The 11,744-nt window shown below is 34.7% G+C and overlaps 1 non-coding gene across 1 annotated transcript; it reads left to right on the top strand.

The window, feature by feature from the left end:
- The first annotated feature begins 6,088 nt into the window (after nt 1-6,088).
- On the top strand, nt 6,089-6,195 carry LOC121225500 (small nucleolar RNA R71). Its single transcript, XR_005923380.1, has one exon. It is a non-coding gene; the product is annotated as a small nucleolar RNA R71 (small nucleolar RNA).
- The last annotated feature ends 5,549 nt before the right edge of the window (nt 6,196-11,744 follow it).

The following is an 11,744-nucleotide window of genomic DNA, read 5'->3' as shown; positions in this document are numbered from 1 at the left end:
GATCTGCGAGGCTCAGAGATATGATAATGAATTGATAGCAAAACAAACTCTGTGTAATTTTGAATTTTGGGTTGATGTTGATGGCTGTTTGAGATTCAAAAATAAACTTTGTGTTCCAAGAAATTCAGAGTTAATTCAAATGATTTTGAGTGAGGCTGATAGTAGTGTACATCCGGGAAGTACGAAAATGTATAACGATTTGAAACAACTATGCTGGTGGCCGAGAATGAAAAGAGATATTTCTGACTTTGTTTCAAGATGTTTAATCTATCAGCAAGTTAAAGCTGAATATCAGGTGCTATCTGGGTTATTACGACCGATTATGATTTCAGAGTGGAAATGGGATCGAGTGACCATGGATTTTGTTTCGGGCTTACCTCTGTCTCCGAGAAAGAAAGATGCAATCTGGGTTGTAGTTGACAGATTGACAAAGTCAACTCATTTTATTCTAGTACGATCTGATTTCTCACTCGATAAGCTAGTTGAGTTGTATATTGCTGATATTGTGAGATTGCATGGTGTGCCATTGTCGATAGTGTCGGATAGAGACCTGAGATTTACGTCGCAGTTTTGGAAGAAATTGCAAGATGCTCTAGGTACTAAATTGCATTTTAGCACCACTTTTCATCCGCAAATAGATGGTCAATCAGAACAGATTATTCAGATACTTGAGGATATGCTGAGATGTTGCATTCTTGAGTTTAAAGGTGCGTGGGAACAATATCTACCTTTGATTGAATTCGCTTATAATAATAGCTTTCAATCGAGCATCAAAATGGCACCGTACAAAGCCTTATATGGTAGAAAGTGTAGAACTCCGTTATACTGGTCTGAACTTAGTGAGAATAAGATTTACGGTATTGACCTGATAAAAGAAATAGAATAGAAAGTGAAAATAATACGAGATAGTTTGAAGGCTGCCTCTGATCGTCAGAAATCGTATGCAGATTTAAAACGAAAAGATATTGAATTTGAGATCGGTGATAAAGTGTTTCTAAAAGTATCTCCGTGGAAAAAAACTGTTTCGATTTGGTAAAAAGGGGAAGTTGAGTCCGAGGTTCATTGGACCATATGAAATCACCGAGCGAGTTGGGCCGGTTGCTTATAGATTGAAGCTACCATCTGAGTTGGAAAAGATACATAATGTATTTCATGTATCAATGCTTTGACGGTATAGATCTGATTCGTCCCATGTGATATCCCCTTCTGAAATTTAGATTCAATCTGATATGACTTACGAAGAAAAGCCGATCCGTATTTTAGCTCGCGATATTAAAGAATTGTGAAACAAGAAAATTACGTTAGTTAAAGTGATGTGGCATCGACACGGTGTTGAAGAGGCCACGTGGGAGCCTGAAGATTCAATGAGACAACAATATCTGAATCTGTTTAACGGTAAGATTTTTGGGGACGAAAATCCCTAAGGGGGGAGAATTGTAACAGTCTGATTTTGACCCTAGTTGGAATAGTGGTTTCAGGACCACAAATCCGAGTCTAAAAAATATTTTAATATTATTTTCTGTGTCTGTGATATGTGAATTTATATCTGCGAAATTTTTGTGATTTAATTTGTCTGTTTTCGTGCATAATTATGAATAAGGACTTAATCGCGTAAAATGCAAAAGTTGTGTGCTAATTGTTAAAGTGCCTATTTGTCTTGGCTTTCTATAGTAAAGGTCCTTAAGTTGTTATTAAACCATTGGAAACATGAGTGGACTATTATGGCCTTATTATAATGATTTATTAATGGCTTAATAAATGGGGAAAAATTGGTATTTAGTATTTTATGTTAATTAAAGTAATCAAAATGCATGAAATTAGCCATTTCCCATGCGTTCTTGCCAAAAATACCAAGCAAAATAAAAAGAAATAGAGCCTTAGGGTTTTGGCATTTGCAAGCATCAATTAGGTATGTATTTTTGATCGGTTTTTGATAATTTCTATGTTTCTGTGATCGTTGCTTCATGTTCTTCAAAGCCCATGTCTAAATTTCTATTTCTGTTAAAGATTTCATGAAATTCCATTGTTGATATCATGAGTTTTGTGATGTTTTTGGATGAATTATGAAGGCTTGGTAGATGAGTTAGAAGTTTTGTCTTTGAATTTTGATGAAATAGAGCTATTTGAGCTAATTTGTGAAAATAGGGTTTTAAAGGACTAAATTATGAATTAAATATGTTATTTGGGCTTGTATAGAAGCCATGTATATTCGGCCAATCTATAGTCTTGGTGAATTTTACATATTTGTGATTTTGTGAAAAATAGACTAAATTGTCAAAATGTGAAATCGTAAGGGCTAAAATGAAAAGTTCCCTAAATATTTGTATATGGCTTAAATTGAATGTAATAAATGATTGAATGGTTGAAATTGGATTGTATTAGATCAAGAACAAAGAAAATCAGACTTAGATCGGGGGAAGTCCAAATTAGTCGAATAGTCGACTCGTTTTGTCTGAAATCCATCCAAGGTAAGTCAAATTAAAATTATGTGTTAATTTGAATAAATTTTGCACATATAAACTGTAATATGTATTGGGTGGGCTTGAGTTCCAGATGAATATCTTTAGAATAAAGTATAATAATATGTTAGTATCTGAAAAGCTCTATATACTTCTAAAGGAAAGTTGACATCTATCTGAGATATCGTGTAAGACTGTGTCTGGGACACAGGCCTCGATTGAGATTTCCGTATAAGACCATGTTTGGGACATCAGCATTATATCTGATTTCATGTAAGACCTTATCTGGGACAGAGGCATCAACATTGAATTACATGTAAGACCACGTCCGGGACGTCGGCATTGTACCTGTTTATGATTATATGTGTCATTTCTGAACCATCTGAGGATTGAGTACGAGATATGGGAATGAATGTATTATGAAATGTATAATCTATACAGGTACGTATGTATCGTACTAAGTATCTGAATATGAAAGATTCGGTTCTGTGAAGTATGTACGAAACCATGAATTACTTCCTGAAATAACTCTGAATTATTACTATTAATTTTACTTATATGTTTTAATAGATGGACTAACTGTATTTGACTTACTAAGATCTTTGTAGCTTACTCTGTGTGATTTCTGTCTATTTTACAATTATCGTAGCTACTGAAGGCTCGGGATAGTCGAGGATCGATACCACACTATCGAAATCATTTTGGTACTTTTGAAAGTGTAAATATTTTTTTTAGTATGGCATGTATAGGCTAGAATGTTTAAGTAAGTAAGCTTGATATGTATATATGTTATGCCATGTGAAATGGCTAATAAACGATAAGTTTGTGCATAGTTTTGGTGTATATTTGTAATGTGTTATGTTCTAATGTGTTTTGGTCATATTTAAGCATGTTTTGAGCATGGAATTGGTTGAAAATTTTGGTATGAATGTTGTATATTATTGCTCGAAGGATTGGCCCTTAGAGAAGTGGCAAATTGGCTTAAACCAAGCCTGCATTGTACCACACGGTTAGGTGACACGAGAGTGCCTTATGGCCGTGGGCTTAAGTCGGTAGCTAGCTAAGTACACACGGCCATGGCACACGACCGTGTCTATTGGCCGTGTGAAAAAGTCAGTATTGGACCTGTTTTTGGCACGGCTGGTTCACATGGGCGTGTCTAATACCTGTGTATGCCACACGGCCTAGTCACATGGGTGTGTGACTTTAATAGTTTTGGAAGATTTGGTTAAGTTCTGAAAATTTTGAATAGGTTTGTTTTAGTTCCGACGTTTCCTTAAACGTATGTTTTAGGTCTCGTAGACCATCTTAAGAGACTATTGCTTATGAAGTGATGTTCAATAACATCTGTAATTCTAAATTGGTCTAAAATGTTCTGTCTGTCTGGTAATGCCTCGTAACCTTAATCCGATGTCGGTTACCGGTTAGGGGTGTTACAATCACTTCCTTTCTCACAACTTTTTTCATAATAGGATTGAGCCTTCTTTGCCCATCAATTCGAGCTTTTTTACCTTCCTCTAGAAGAATTTTGTGCATGCAAAATTAAAGGTTTATACTTCGAATATCAGCTATGGACCAACCAATTGCTTCCTTAAATTTCTTTATAATAGCAATTAGTTGCTCCTCTTGATCTTTTGTCTGTTCTACTGAAATAATCACATACAAAGTGGAACAGTCACCTAAATAAACGTATTTCAAATGGGAAGGAAGTACCTTTAGTTTGAGTGTAGGCGGTTCTTCGATTGACAACTTAGGTTGTACAAATTATCTGACTTCTAACTCCAACGATTCAAACTGTGTGGATTGAATAAAATTTCTCGGCTTGGCTTCCACTAGAACCATGTTTTCTTCACTTTCCTCATCCTCCAAAGCGTTAAACCCTAAGGCTTTCTGCAATAGATCTTCTTAAAAATTGCTTTCATAGAAATCAAGGTTTCTAACTCTTCTATAACTGAACACTCTTTTGTTGGATCAAGAAATTTCATCGTTTTAAGAATGTTAAAAGTTACCTGATCATCTTGAACTCGCATGGTGAGTTCGCCTTTCTGCATATCAATTAATGTTCTTCTCGTTGCTAGGAAAGATCTCTCAAGGATAATTGGCACTTCCTTATCTGCTTCAAAATCTAGAATAATGAAATAAGTAGGAAAAATAAATTTATGGACTATTAAACAAAACATCCTCGATCTTTCCTTTGGAGTATGCTAAAGATTAATCGCTAGTTGGAGCATCACAGTTGTAGCTCTTACTTCTCCTATCCCTAGCATCTTGAACATAGACTTAGGTATCAAGTTGATACTTGCTCCTAAGTCACACAAAGCTTTACCACAGTAAGATTCACTAATGTTATAGGGTATCGTAAAGCTTCCTGGATCCTTCAATTTCGGTGGCAGCTTGTTCTGCAGGAATGCATTGCAGTTCTTTATCAGGGCAACAGTCTTATACTCACTCAGTCATTTCTTCTTGGATAGTACATCCTTCATAAACTTCACGTAATTCGGCATTTGTTCTAAAGCCTCCACCAACGAAATATTGATGTGTAATTGCCTTAGAACATCCAAAAACTTCTTGAATTGCACCTTTTGTTTCTGCTTGTGTTGCTGTAATCTTTGTGGATATGGAGGTAATGGAACTTTCGTTTGAACCAGACAGCTCTTCTGAGTAGTTAAATCTGCATCCAAAGAAGATGTTAAAGTATCTGAATTCACTAAGTTAGGATTTACCTTGTCAGTCTTTGCAGATTCTGATTCCTTTGGCGTAGGAATTTCAACAGCTGGTTGATTCTTCTCAACGGGATTATCTTCAACCTCAATCAATCGGGGTTCTAGAATTTTACCACTTCGCAATGCCACTGCCTTGATATGTTCTTTACCCAAGTTTCTTGGATTCTTAGTATCGCTCAGCAAGGTTCCTTGCGGTCTATTACGAAGCTCCGTAGCTAACTAGCCCATTTAGTTTTCCAAATTTTCAGTGTTGCTGCTTGGCTCTGGATCAAAGCGTCATTCTTTGCCATGTAGGCTTTCAACAAGTTCTCTAAACTGTTTGATGCCTCAACTTGGGCTGGTTTTGAAGCTTGCTAATTAAATCCTTGAGATTGGTTGGATCTATGCTGCATAAAGTTTTTGTTTAGTCCATTTCCTTGGTTGCTCCAAGAAAAGTTAGGGTGATTACGCCATGAAGGATTATAGAAGTTGGACTGGGGTCCTTGTCCACTCCTATTTTGGTGTTGGTTCCCCACATAGTATACTGACTCGGGATTCAATGGGCAATTCTCAAAAGAATAACCTTCCCCACAGTACACACAGGAAACTACTTCAAACAGACTTGGTGGCTGAGCTGTAAAATTATTAGCATAATTAGCGGTAAACTACTTTAACATAGAGGAAATAGATGATACCTGAGCTGATAACAAAGTGAGAGCATCAACTTCATGAACTCCAGCTACATGTCTTCCTGAAGCTGTTTGATTTGTTGGCCATTGATAGTTATTGCTTGCGATCCTCTCGATGATCTCATAAGCCTCATTATAAGACTTAGACAAACTTGCACCATTCGCAGAAGCATCTACCATCAATCTTGTATATGCATTGAGACCATTATAGAATGTCTCTAACTGGATATAATGAGGAATCTCGTGATGAGGACACTTATGAAGTAACTTCTTGAATCGCTCCCAAGCCTCATATAAAGACTCATCATCCAATTGTTGGAAAGTTATGATCTCGTTCCTCAACTTAGCATTCTTTCTAGGCGGGAAATACTTAACCAAAAATCTCTTTGCTAGTTCTTGCCATATAGATATGGAACTTGGTGGCAATGAATTGAGCCATGCTCGTGCTCGATCTCACAACGAGAACGGAAACAACTTCAACCTTAGTACGTCTTTAGTCACACCGGTTATCTTGAATGAGTCACTCACCTCCATAAACAATCGAAGGTCGATATGTGGATTTTTCGTGGGCATACCACTAAATTGGCTCACTGTTTGTAGCATTTGAAACATCACTGGTTTCAATTTGAATAGGTTGCCTCAATATCTGGCCTTCTAATTCCTGGATTTAACTCATTGAAAAGTGACACAGCATTTTGTCTGATGCATTGATCCCTATCATTGGAAATGAGGATGGGATTTCGTACATGTTCGACTTCATTACCTTGGTCTTGATTCTGATTTCTAAGTTCCATCTCGTTCTGTCTCTGAGCTATTCATTCACGTCTTTTTTATCTGAAAGTTTGCTCAATTTCAGGGTCTATTAGGAGTAAATCGATAATCCAATCTATGCTTATAAACACCTGAAAAGAAAATCACAAAATTAAAAAGAATAAGTTAGTAATGTTAGAAATAACCAAATTGAAAATAAATAATTTCGCAAAAAATGACTATGGAAACAGTTGACAATCCCCAGCAACGGCGCCAAAAACTTGTAATGCTTGGGTTTGTGCAAGTGTACAAAGTCGTTATCAAGTAATAAGTAAGTATCGAGTTATCGTCTCCACAGGGATTGTATTTGTGCTAAGTCACTTAATTTGTAAAATTATATTAACAATTTGATAAATAAAATCTTATATATTTTTCAATTTACACTAGCTTGCTCCGTTCTTCGTTCTGTTGTCCTAGTTGATCAAAGCTACTACGAATACTTCAATGTTGTTCCAAAATGGCTGATGAACATCCCTTTTCTGAGGGAAGAAATCAGAAGAGAGCAAGAGAATTTAGAATGGCAAAGAAGAGAGAAAGTTGAGAGAAGAGAGAAAACATGTGAATGAATTCAGGTGTGTTGAATGATCAGCCAAGGGGGTTTTTATAACTAAAGATGGCTGCTAAAAATAGCAGCTAAAGAGCCATCCCTTGGCTGGCCGCACATGTGGCGAGGTTGATGGTTTCAACCTTGCTAAATTTGGCATGGGGCAAATCTACAAAGCCACCAATTGTGGAGGGGTTTGAATGCAACTTGAACAAGTCTTCAAGGGCCTCTTTGCAAGCTTAAATAATCAGCTAATAAGCTGATTTGGGTCAGCTCTTGGGAAGATTTTGGGCTGTCCATTTTTAATTAATACATATAATTTTGGACCGTCTTAGGCTGAAATTTAGTTCGCCTCGATACTTCAAATTGCTTCTCAGTTTTGTGCTTCTAGCAGTGTCTACCAAGCCATTTTTTGCCTTTTGTGCAAATTTGTTGAAAATAACCAAAATTCATTAAAATTAATTACAAAATTAACTAAAATTCAACATGTTCACATTTTAAGTGCACTTTAATTATTTTATAAAAATTAATTATTTTTTGACAAGAATTTTATCGAAACTGTATGATTTTAAGTTAAAACGGGTATGTAAAAATGCGTAAATTTTCGTGTTTCCAGTGATTATTGTATGTTTGGAGTTTTAGAACTCATGAGCCTAAATTTCTCTATTTTATTGGAATTGTGATATAATTATGTTTGAATTGCATGAGGCGGCTTGAAATATTTTGATTAAATTACATGGAATTGTTTGAAATGATCTAATAAAATTGCATGGAATTGTTTGAAATGATCTAATTGAATTGCATGGAATTGTTTGAAACAATTTGATTGAATTACATTTGGGATAGAAACGGGAACACATTGCCTTTAACCCTGAAGTTTGCTTGCAGGAACAAGACTTGGATCATCTCCTCGTAGACGTGTTAATGTGAGTATGGATGTATACGTATGTTCTGAGTGCATTTAGCTAGTAAATTAGAACTTCCAGTTTGAGTGCTTGTTGAGGGTATTTTTCCCTTGTAATCACTTCATTTGCTCTCGTTAGTATATTTAGGTTCTATGCTCTTGTAAATGTTGAAGTGACTTAGCTAATAGGTAGAGAATCTCGATAGAGACTATGGAATTAGGAACATCAGTTATGAGTTCTTTAGACAAAAGTGTTGTAGTGAAAAGAGGAAGCTGTTAGTAAAGTTGTCGTAGAATAGTCCGTGGTAGTGAATAGAATCTGAAAAGAAAAGCAGTAGGAAGTTAGAGAGAATAGGAATCAAAGTGCGCAACAAAAGTGTGATGGTTAGTTTAGAAGTAGAAATATCATATTTTGTGATTAAGCAAGTAACGTGTTAACAGGGAATTTCAAGAATGAATTTTTTTTAGAGGGGGAAAATTGTAACACTCCAAAATAGGGCTTAGAAGTTTTAGGATATTTTAGGGATTTTTTCTTTAATGAGCTCGGGAATTTCGTTAGCATGATATTTGAAATGTTTTTGTCTATGGTTTTTAGAAAATCAAGTCAATTTTTAAAAAAGGTGTTTAAAAGACAATTAAACCAAAACTTTAAAAACACCCTATTTTCACCTTCATCTATATTAAGGTCATGATAGTTTCTCTTTCATATTTTAGTGTTGTCGACCCTTGAGTTTCTTAAGCACAAATCTTCCACTTTTGATTCCTAAACCCTATTCCTTTAATTTCTTTCATCCTCTTAGTCATAAACCTCCATAGAAGTTTAGAGAAACACCCAAAAACACCATAGTTTTCTCCATTGCCGAGTTTTCGATCAAACGCTCAATTTTTATCAACTAAGGTAACGATTTGAATCCTAATTAGCTTTAAATGATATATGGTCTTTTAAACAAAATTTTTAGCCATTAAATTGCATGTTTTAAATAAAAGTTAAAAATTGGGTCGTTAATGGTGAATTTTAGGATTTTGGGTAAAAATATGGTTTTGAAGTGTTTTTCAATTATTTTTGACATGATTAGAAGGTTTCTAAACTTACTTTAAAATTTTGTTAAAGATTTCTAATGTTTTAATGAATTTTTAGAAAATAGCTAAAAATATGTCGACAAAGTCGATACCGTGAATTGAGTAGTTTTGTGTAGTTTAAAGGTTGAGAACTAGTCGTAAGTGATTAAATAGATGAACAAAATTGGTTTTAGGCAAAAATATTAAGTATAGACTGAGATATTCGAATCTTAAGCTTTTTGTGTCGAAGGTTTCGATTAAAAGAGAACCTAGATTGTTTGATGTGAGTCTTTGGCTGAATGTTGATTGTATTGTGTGATTTACTTTGTTGAAGCGTTGGAATCAATAGGACCTTCTATGAGTATAGATAAAGGCAATGAAAAGCTAGTTTGAGCTTTCGAATTTTTTAACAAAAACACAATTGGTGAGTCTTTGGGATAATTACTTGTGGACATGATTCATTGCGTTATTTGGGAATTTAATAGCAGCCTAAACCCCTAATCTAAATTTCAAGGGTAAGCTTTCTCATACCTATGTTATCTTGTGAACTATGTGCTTATGTGTTTGTGAATATGTGAATTGAGATGATAAGCTATAACATGTGATATGTGGTTATGATAACCGTTGCGAAAGAGAAAATTTGTACATGTCATGTATATATTAAATGTTAGTGACAGTGTTTTGCTAAAAATGCAAATATTCAGTGATAGTGCACTGATAATCATAAGTGATATGTGTTTAATTTAAGATATTTTGGCCTTGTGATCTTGAAATTGTTGGATATAGTTGGCATGCCATAGGATTGTGAGAACTCACCTATAGTATAGTGATTTTGGGCATTAAGACCCTGGGAGATGTTGGAGGGATACGGGAATGTGAGCTAAGCTCCATTCAACGGGACATGTGAGGGGAAATAAGGAGAGTGTTAGCTTTATGCTTCCCTTTTGGGACATGTTTGACTCAATAAGCCTATGTGGTGTGTTGGAGATCCGTGTATCCGATAAATGGTAATAGGGCCCACTTTTACGTTTCATAGATCAAGTGCCAATTTATCTATAAACATGTTTTTGAGTATTGTGACATATGCTTGAATGTTAGGTGATTATATGAGTATTGTGATATATGCTTGAATGTTATGTGTAACAGGTCGTTTTCAGTAAAATCGGAACAGTGGTTTTGGGACCACAAATCCGACATAAAAATATTTATTTTATTATTATTTTAATGTCTACAGCATGTTAGTATTATTGTATAAAAATTTTGTTAAGAAATTTTACCGTTTGCATGCTTAATTTGATGAAAAGGACTAAACTGCCTAAGGTGCAAAATTTGAGTTCTATAAGTTAAAGGTATCAAATGACTATGAGACTAATTAGTTAAGGGGTTTATGTGGTAATTATATCTTTGTTATATTGAGTGGAAAAATATGGATATTGGTTATGAAAGTTTAAAGGTTTTATCTTATGGTTAAATTAGTAAATTAGTTAATAAGTAAATTAAAAAAAAAGAAATAATGTATCATCTTCTTTAATTTGTTAAACACCACCAAAAATTGAAGGAAAGGAAACCATGGAAGCTTGAACATTTGACCATCCTTATTTTGCTTGCATGTTAGTATTTTCCATCCCGTTTTAATCTTTTCTATGTTTTTAGAGTCATTGTCGCTTAATCTAGCTAGCCCGAGGACTAATTTGCAAAACTGTTAAAAGGTTAGGGTTTTTCCATGAATGAATATATATGGTTTTTGATGTTTGATGGAAGAAAATGGATATTTTTTGTTAGATAAACAACTTTTGTTAAGAGATTTTCGATGAATTTGTCAATTAGATATTCAATTTAAAAAATTAAAAAAAAAGAAATATATGGCTTGCTAGGGACCTATATGAAATTCAACTATAGTGGGTTAATGGGTAATTACATGAATTTTTCATTTTATAAGCTAAATACTAAATTGTAATGAAATCAAAATTATAGGGGAAAAATGTAATTTTGCTAAAATATGAATTTGGATTGAATTAAATTGAATTTATTCATTTAGATCAAGATAAACCTTGTACGGTTTTAGATCGGGGCAAAGATAAAGTTTCAGATTAATTGACTCAGTAACTACGTTTTATCATCGAGGTAAGTTTGTGTAATTAAATTGTGTTTATATGCTTTTATTTGAAAAATATATGTGCTGTGGACTGCCATGTAATTAATTATCGCATATCCAACGATGTTACGTCAACTACCGAGTCCCATTTGAACCTTAGGAATTTGTAGGATACAAATGACATGTCATTAGGGTTTACAATGTCCTATCGATAGCTGAGGTCCAGCATGTGTTGCGGATACTCCATAGCTCGTGTAAGCAGCATCGTGTAGCTACGTTCCGACCTACAACTCGTGTGAGCTGGACCATTTTCACAGCTCATGTGAGCATACTTATTCACAGCTCGTGTGAGCATATATGTAAAGGAATTGACGGATTACGGTTATATGTTAGCACACTTTGTAATCCCGGGTATCCAATAGTATTTTATACGGATTAACGGGAATTATTCAGAAAGGAAATGGTAAGAGAAATATGAGTTA

This window comes from Gossypium hirsutum, chromosome A03 (genome assembly GCF_007990345.1).
Source record: "Gossypium hirsutum isolate 1008001.06 chromosome A03, Gossypium_hirsutum_v2.1, whole genome shotgun sequence".
NCBI lineage: Eukaryota > Viridiplantae > Streptophyta > Magnoliopsida > Malvales > Malvaceae > Gossypium > Gossypium hirsutum.
The sequence above is the reverse complement of the archived record's forward strand: the minus strand, read 5'-3'. Positions and strand labels throughout refer to the sequence as shown.